Source organism: Arachis ipaensis, chromosome B2 (assembly GCF_059453495.1).
Source record: "Arachis ipaensis isolate K30076 ecotype BB chromosome B2, ASM5945349v1, whole genome shotgun sequence".
NCBI classification, from domain to species: domain Eukaryota; kingdom Viridiplantae; phylum Streptophyta; class Magnoliopsida; order Fabales; family Fabaceae; genus Arachis; species Arachis ipaensis.
In genome coordinates, this window is record NC_142437.1 from 81223077 (window position 1) to 81232441 (window position 9365).

The 9365-nt window shown below is 38.4% G+C and overlaps 1 non-coding gene across 1 annotated transcript; it reads left to right on the forward strand.

The window, feature by feature from the left end:
• Positions 1 to 5621: 5621 nt before the first annotated feature.
• On the forward strand, positions 5622 to 5729 carry LOC148574581 (small nucleolar RNA R71). Its single transcript, XR_015905556.1, has one exon. It is a non-coding gene; the product is annotated as a small nucleolar RNA R71 (small nucleolar RNA).
• The last annotated feature ends 3636 nt before the right edge of the window (positions 5730 to 9365 follow it).

A 9365-nucleotide genomic window follows, 5' to 3' on the forward strand; every position in this document is an offset into this window, starting at 1 on the left:
GACCTTCCGGATTCTCTTGAATGCCGCCATCATTCTAGCTTACGCCACGAAGATTCTGGTTAGGATATCTAAGAGATATTCATTCTAGCTTAATTCATGTAGAACAGAAGTGTTTGTCAGACACGCGTTCATAAGGGAGAAGGATGATGAGCGTCACACATAATCATCACCTTCATCACGTTCTTGGGTGCGAATGGATATCTTAGAAGCGAAATAAGAAGAATTGAATAGAAAACAGTAGTACTTTGCATTAATCTTTGAGGAACAGCAGAGCTCCACACCTTAATCTATGGAGTGTAGAAACTCTACCGTTGAAAATACATAAGTGAAGGTCCAGGCATGGCCGAGATGGCCAGCCCCCTTGATCTAAGAACAATGCGTTCAAAGATGATCCTAAGATCCTAAGATGATCAAAAGATAATCAGATGATCAAAAGATGCCTAATACATTAGTAAAAGGTCCTATTTATAATAAACTAGCTACTAGGGTTTACATGAGTAAGTAATTGATGCATAAATCCACTTCCGGGGCCCACTTGGTGTGTGTTTGGGCTGAGCCTGAGTGTTGCACGTGCAGAGGCCATTTGTGGAGTTGAACGCCAATTTCTGTGCCAGTTTGGGCGTTCAACTCTGGTTTTGGATCCTTTTCTGGCGCTGGACGCCAGATTTGGGCAGAAGGCTGGCGTTGAACGCCAGTTTACGTCATCAATTCTTGGCCAAAGTATGGACTATTATATATTGCTGGAAAGCCCTGGATGTTTACTTTCCAACGCAATTGGAAGCGCGCCATTTCGAGTTCTGTAGCTCCAGAAAATTCACTTTGAGTGCAGGGAGGTCAGAATCCAACAGCATCAGCAGTCCTTCTTCAACCTCTGAATCAGATTTTTGCTCAAGTCCCTCAATTTCAGCCAGAAAATACCTGAAATCACAGAAAAACATACAAACTCATAGTAAAGTCCAGAAATGTGAATTTAACATAAAAACTAATGAAAACATCCCTAAAAGTAACTAGATCCTACTAAAAACATACTAAAAACAATGCCAAAAAGCGTATAAATTATCCGCTCATCAACGCTCTATTAATGTTTTTATACTAAAATGGTCTCAGGGACTATTATGAGGCATGTTAATAAACTTCGGGGACTAAATAGAGGCAATTTAAACCTCAGGGATTAAATTGAGACTCGCGTGTAAGTTCAGGGACTAAATTGAGTATTATCTTTTACATCTTTTTCTTTTTCTTTTGATTCAAGCTCAGTGAGCAATACATGAGACACCCTTTAAGGAAAAAAATCAAAAAACAAAATAAACAGTAAATTAAGCTAGAACCTAGGAATTGAAATAACAACTGATCATGCAAAAACAAAATAAGCAAAAAACAGGAACCTAACATAAAAGAATGGAAGGAAATATAGAACGAAAGGGACTCAACCACCTCAGTTATTCTAGTGGCCGTCTCATTCTTTAGACTGTGCTCCTCCGTGAAGATGATTCATCTCCCTTTGGTGCCATTGAAATAAACAAAAAAGTCACAAGTGAGGCGACAACACCAAACTTAAAAGTTTGCTTGTCCTCAAGCAAAGAAAATCTGAAAACAGTAAGAGACATAAAAAGTGCACGGAAGAGGAAAAACAAAAATAAAAAAAAGAAAATGATAAAAGAAAAAGAAAAGTTAAAACTAATTAATATATATATATATATAGTTATTTATTTATTCATTTATTTATGTATTTAATTATTTATTTACGGTATTTTTTTCTTTATTTTTATGTATATATATAGGGGGTTATATACGTAAAAAAATAGTATGGGGAAGGGATGAAGGGAAGGGGGTGTATTGTAATGCTGGGAAGGGATCACGGGTATGGTGGGATTGATGTGGGGGCAAATAGTATGGGGATTTGGTCATGTAAATAGGAGATTGTGTGTGGAATTGGTGAACAATAAGGATTTGGCGCCGAACTTGAAGGGATTGATGTTCGGCGCCGTGACTCATGCGTTGGGTTGGGTATCTGCTTTCCACGCTGAACTTGGTGCAGCCCAAGTTCGACGTGGGCTATATATAAAATTTTTTTTGATGATTTTCCCACGTTGAATTTGGTGGGCTCAAGTTCAGCATGAACTCTTGGCCATATTGCACGCTGTTGACATCGTTTACCACGGTGAACTTGGAACGTGGACCTGGCAGAGCCTCTCACCCAATTTCATGTTGAGGTCCATGATTTCTTATTTGCTCCATCCTTTTCTTAGTGATGGGCTTGTCCTCTTCAATGAGGATGTCTCCCTCTATGTTAATTCCAGCCAAATTGCAGAGGTGGCAAATGAGGTGAGGAAAGGCTAACCTTGCCCAAGTGGAGGACTTGTCAGCCACCTTGTAGAGTTCTTGAGGTATAATCTCATGAACTTCCACCTCTTCTCCAATCATGATACTATAGATCATGATGGCCCGGTCTATAGTAACTTCAGACCGGTTACTAGTAGGAATAATTGAGCGTTGAATGAACTCTAGCCATCCCCTAGCCACTGGTTTGAGGTCATGCCTTCTTAGTTAAACCGGCTTGCCTCTTGAGTCAATTTTCCATTGAGCTCCTTCCTCACATATGTCTATGAGGACTTGGTCCAACCTTTGATCAAAGTTGACCCTTCTTGTGTAGGGGCGTGCGTTCTCTTCCATCATTGGCAAGTTGAACGCCAGCCTTACATTTTCCGAACTGAAATCTAAGTATTTCCCCCGAACCATAGTAAGCCAATGCTTTGGATTTGGGTTCACACTTTGATCATGGTTCCTTGTGATCCATGCGTTTGCATAGAACTCTTGAACCATTAGGATCTCGACTTGTTGAATGGGGTTGGTGAGAACTTCCCAACCTCTTCTTTGAATCTCAAGTCGGATCTCCGGATACTCATTCCTTTTGAGCTTGAAAGGAACCTCAGGGATCACTTTCTTCTTGGCTACAACTTCATAGAAGTGGTCTTGATGGACCTTTGAGATGAATATCTCCATCTCCCATGACTCAGAGGTAGAAGCAATTGCCTTCCCTTTCCTCTTTCTAGAGGTTTCTCTGGCCTTAGGTGCCATAAATGGTTATGAAAAAACAAAAAGCAATGCTTTTACCACACCAAACTTAAAATTTTTGCTCGTCCCCGAGCAAAAGAAGAAAGAAAGGAGTAGAAGAAGAAGAGAAATGGAGGAGATGGAGATAGAGTAGGTTTCGGCCAAGTGGAAGAAGAGAGGGTTGTGTTGTGTGAAATAGAAGAAGGAATGAGGGGTTTATATAGAGGTGTGAAGGGGTATAGAGTTCGGCCATTTAGGGTTGGGTTTGGGAGGGAAAATATTTTGAATTTGAAGGTAGGTGGGATTTATGGGGAAGAGAAGATGGATGTGAGTGGTGAGGGGGTGATGGGAAAGAGTAATTGAAGTGATTCGTGAAGGGCATTTGGGGAAGAGAATTATGAAAAGGTGTGAAGGGGAGAGAATAGGGTTAGGTGGGGATCCTGTGGGGTCCACAGATCCTGAGGTGTCAAGGATTTTTTATCCCTGTACCCTTTAGACGTGTAAAATGCCCTATACATGCAATCCTGGCGTTTAACGCCAGACTGCTGCCTGTTTCTGGCGTTAAATGCCACTTCCATGCTCTGTTCTGACGTTTAACGTCAGGTAGATGCTTGTTTCTGGCGTTAAACACCAGCTTGGTGTCTGTTTCTGGCGTTAAATGCCAGACAGATGCTTGTTTCTGGCGTTTAAACGCCAGACTGCTCTCTTACAGGGTGTGCTATTTTCTTCTGCTATTTTTCATTTTGTTTTTGATTTTTCAGTAGTTTTTGTGACTTCACATGATCATCAACCTAAGAAAAACAGAAAATAACAATAGAAAATAAATAAATATAATTAGATAATATTGGGTTGCCTCCCAACAAGTGCTTCTTTAATGTCAATAGCTTGACAGTGAGCTCTCACGGAGCCTCACAGATGTTCAGAGCATTGTTGGAACCTCCCAATAGCAAACTTAGAGTTTAGTTGTGGCCTCCCAACACCAAACTTAGAGTTTGACTGTGGGGGCTTTGGTTGACTCTGCAGTGAGAGAAGCTTTTCATGTTTCCTCTCCATGGTTACAGAAGGAGATCCTTGAGTTTTAAACACAAGGTTGTCCTCATTTAGTTGAAGGATCAATTCTCCTCTGTCCACATCAATCACAGCTCTTGCTGTGGCTAGGAAGGGTCTTCCAAGGATGATGGATTCATCCTCATCCTTCCCAGTATCCAGGATTATGAAATCAGCAGGGATGTAAAGGCCTTCAACCTTTACTAGCACGTCCTCTACTTGTCCATAAGCCTGTTTTCTGGAGTTGTCTGCCATCTCTAATGAGATTCTGGCAGCTTGCACCTCAAAGATTCTCAGTTTCTCCATTACAGAGAGTGGCATGAGGTTTATCCCTGATCCAAGGTCACATAGAGCCTTCCCAAAGGTCATGGTGCCTATGGTACAGGATATTAAGAACATTCTAGGATCCTGTTTCTTCGAGGTAATGTCAGTTGATCCAGATCACTCAGTTCATTGATGAGCAAGGGAGGTTCATCTTCCCAAGTCTCATTACCAAATAATTTGGCATTTAGCTTCATGATTGCACCAAGGTACTTGGCAACTTGCTCTTCAGTAACATCCTCATTCTCTTCAGAAGAAGAATACTCATCAGAGCTCATGAAGGGCATAAAGAGGTTTAATGGAATCTTTATGGTCTCTAGATGAGCCTCAGATTCCTTTGGTTCCTCAAAAGAAAACTCCCTGTTGATCTCTGGACGTCCCAAGAGGTCTTCCTCACTGGGGTTCACGTCCTCTCCCTCCCTTGTAGGTTCGGCCATGATGATCAATTCAATGGCCTTGCACTCTCCTTTTGAGTTTTCTTCTGTATTGCTTGGGAGAGTACTAGGAGGGGTTTCAGTGATCCTTTTACTCAGCTGGCCCACTTGTGCTTCCAAATTTCTAATGGAGGACCTTGTTTCATTTATGAAACTTAGAGTGGCCTTAGATAGATCAGAGACTATGTTTGCCAAGCTAGATGGGGTCTGCTCAGAATTCTCTGTCTTTTGCTGAGTGGATGATGGAAAAGGCTTGCTATTGCTAAACCTGTTTCTTCCACCATTATTAAAGCCTTGTTGAGGCTTTTGTTGATCCTTCCATGAGAGATTTGGGTGATTTCTCCATGAGGGATTATAGGTGTTTCCATAGGGTTCACCCATATAATTCACCTCTGCTATTGCAGGGTTCTCAGGATCATAAGCTTCTTCCTCAGAAGATGCCTCTTGAGTACTGTTGGATGCAGCTTGCATTCCATTCAGACTCTGAGAAATCATATTGACTTGCTGAGTCAATATTTTGTTCTGAGCCAATATGGCATTCAGAGTATCAATTTCAAGAACTCCCTTCTTCTGAGGCGTCTCATTACTTACAGGATTCCTCTCAAAAGTGTACATGAACTGGTTATTAGCAACCATGTCAATGAGTTCTTGAGCTTCTGCAGGCATTTTCTTTAGGTGAATGGATCCACCTGCAGAATGGTCTAATGACATCTTTGATAGTTCAGATAGACTATCATAGAATATATCCAGAATGGTTCATTCTGAAAGCATGTCAGAAGGACATTTTTTAGTCAGTTGCTTATATCTCTCCCAAGCTTCATAGAGGGATTCACCTTCTTTCTGTCTGAAGGTTTGAACATCCACTCTAAGCTTACTAAACTTTTGAGGAGGAAAGAACTTGGCTAAGAAATCCGTGACCAGCTTATCCCAAGAGTTCAGGCTATCTTTAGGTTGAGAGTCCAACCATACTCTAGCTCTGTCTCTTACAGCAAACGGGAAAAGCATAAGCCTATAGACCTCGGGATCAACCCCATTGGTTTTAACAGTATCACAGATCTGCAAGAATTCAGTCAAGAACTAAAAAAGATCTTCAGATGGAAGTCCATGAAACTTGAAGTTCTGTTGCATCAGAGAAACCAATTGAGGTTTAAGCTCAAAATTGTTTGCTCCAATGGCAGGGATTGAGATGCTTCTTCCATGTAAATTAGAATTAGGTGCAGTGAAGTCACCAAGCATCCTCCTTGTATTGTTATTATTTTCGGCCATATCTTCTTCTTTTTCAAAAATTTCTGTCAGATTTTCTCCAGAGAGTTGTGCTTTAGCTTCCCTTAGCTTCCTCTTCAGAGTCCTTTCAGGTTCAGGATCAGCTTCAACAAGAATGTTCTTATCCTTGTTCCTGCTCATATGAAAAAGAAGAAGAAAGCAGAAAAGAAAATATGGAATCCTCTATGTCACAGTATAGAGATTCCTTTATGTGAGTAGAAGAAGGTAAGAATAGAAGAAGGAAAAGATGAGAATCCAAACACAGGGGTGAGGATAGAAGTGTTAATGGATGAATAAATAAATAGAAGGAGATTAGAGATGAGAGAAGAATTTGAAAATTTAACAAAATAAAATAAAAATATTTTAAATTTAAATTTAAAATTCGAAAATTAAAATTGAAATTAAATTAAATTAAAATTAAGACAATTAGTTAATTAAAACGAAATTTTGAAAAAGAGGGAATGGATTTTCAAAAATTAAAGGTAGAGAGTTAGTTGGGCAGTTTTGAAAAAGATATGATTGAAACAAAAAGATATGATTGATTAAACGAGATTTGAAATTTGTTTTTGAAAAAGATATGATTGAAATTGAAAAAGATATGATTGAAACAAAAAGATAAGATTGATTGAAAAAGATTTGAAAATCAATTTTAAAAAGATAAGAGGTTACGGGAGAAGTTAGAAAGAATTTTGAAATTGATTTTGAAAAAAATATGATTGAAAAAGATATGATAAGGAATTGAAAAGATTTAATTTTGAAAACTAAAGTTGATTACTTGACTAACAAGAAACAAAAAGATATGATTTTAAAATTTAAAGATTGAACCTTTCTTAATAGGCAAGTAATAACTTAATATTTTTGAATCAATCATATTAAATGTTGGTATTAATTTCGAAAATATGAAATGAAAATAAGAAAAAGATTTTTGAAAATCAATTTGAAATTTTCGAAAATTATGAAAGAAAAATGAAAAGGATTTGATTTTTGAAAAAGATTTGGAAAAGATGGAATTTTTAAAGTGAAAATTTGATTTGACTCATAAGAAACAACTAGATTTTTAAAAATTTTTGAAAAAGTCAAGTCAAATTTTCGAAAATTTATGAGATGATAAGGGAAAGATATTTTTTTTTATTTTTGAATTTTTAATGATGAAAGAGAAAAACATCAAAAAGACTCAATGCATGAAAATTTTGGATCAAAACATGTGATGCATGCAAGAACACTATGAATGTCAAGATGAACATCAAGAACACTTTTAATGTCAAGATGAACACCAAGAACTTATTTTTTTGAAAAATTTTCAAGAAAAGAAAACATGCAAGACACCAAACTTAGAAATTTTGCAAACTTTAGACACTAACAAATTGAAAATGCATATGAAAAATAAGTAAAGACACAAAACAAGAAAATAAGAGGATCAAACAAGAAGACTGGCCAGGAACAACTTGAAGATCTTGAAGAACATATGATGAATTTTCGAAAATTCTTGAGAAAAACAAACACATGCAAGACACCAAACTTAAGAAATTGACTCTAGACTCAAACAAGAAACACAAATATTTTTTATTTTATGATTTTATTAAAAATATTTTTTTTCGAAAATAAGAAGTAAAAAAAAAGCTTAAAAATAAAATAAAATAAAATTACCTAATCTGAGCAACAAGATGAACCGTTAGTTGTCCAAACTCGAACAATCCCCGGAAACGGCGCCAAAAACTTGGTGTGCGAAATCGTGATCATTCCTTCCTTGGTAACGGCGCTAAAAACTCAATACGCACGTTCATGTTCTTAATTCTTGTTTCACAACTTCGTACAACTAACCAGCAAGTGCACTGAGTCGTCCAAGTAATAAACCTTACGTGAGTAAGGGTCGATCCCACGGAGATTGTCGGCTTGAAGCAAGCTATGGTCACCTTGTAAATCTCAGTCAGGCGGATTCAACTGATTTTATGAATTGATAAGTAAAAGATAAATAAAATATAAAATAGGATAGTGGTACTTATGTAATTCATTGGTGAGAATTTCAGATAAGCGTATAGAGATGCTTTCGTCCCTCTGAACCTCTGCTTTCCTGCTGTCTTCATCCAATCCTTCCTACTCCTTTCCATGGCAAGCTGTATGTTAGGCATCACCGTTGTCAATGGCCACCTGTCCTCTCAGTGAAAATGGTCCAATGCGCTGTCACTGCATGGCTAATCATCTATCGGTTCTCGATCATACTGGAATAGGATCCACTGATCCTTTTGCGTCTGTCACTACGCCCAGCACTCGCGAGTTTGAAGCTCGTCACAGTCATTCAATCCCTGAATCCTACTCGGAATACCACAGACAAGGTTTAGACTTTCCGGATTCTCAAGAATGGCCATCCATGGGTTCTAACTTATACCACGAAGACACTAATAACTCGAACTCGGTCCCCTGTATTAGATATCCAAGAGATATCCATTCAATCTAAGGTAGAACGGAAGTGGTTGTCAGGCACGCGTTCATAAGTTGAGAACGATGATGACTATCACAATCATCACATCCATCATATTGAAGTGCGAATGAATATCTTAGAAGCGGAATAAGTTGAATTGAATAGAAAAACAATAGTACTTTGCATTAATCTTTGAGGAACAGCAGAGCTCCACACTTTAATCTATGGTGTGTAGAAACTCTACCGTTGAAAATACACAAGTGATAAATGTTCAAGCATGGCCGAATGGCCAGCCCTCACAAAAGTCTAAGATAGCATAAAACTAATCAAAGATGATCCAAAAGATAGTAAAAAGTCCTATTTATACTAAACTAGTTACTAGGGTTTACAAGAATGAGTAAATGATGTGGAAATCTACTCCCGGGGCCCACTTAGTGTGTGCTAGGGCTGAGCATTGAGCTTTACACATGTAGAGGTCTTTCTTGGAGTTGAACGCCAGTTTGTAACCTGTTTCTGGCGTTTAACTCCACTTTGCAACCTGTTTTTGGCATTTGACTCCAGAATGCAGCATGGAACTGGTGTTCAATGCCAGTTTACATCGTCTATCCTTAATCAAAGTATAGACTATTATATATAGATGGAAAGCCCTGGATGTCTACTTTCTAACGCAATTGAGAGCGTGCCATTTGGAGTTCTGTAGCTCCAGAAAATCCACTTTGAGTGCAGGGAGGTCAGAATCCAACAGCATCTGCAGTCCTTCTTCAAGCTCTGAATCTGATTTTTGCTCAAGTCCCTCAATTTCAGCCAGAAAATACCTGAAATCACAG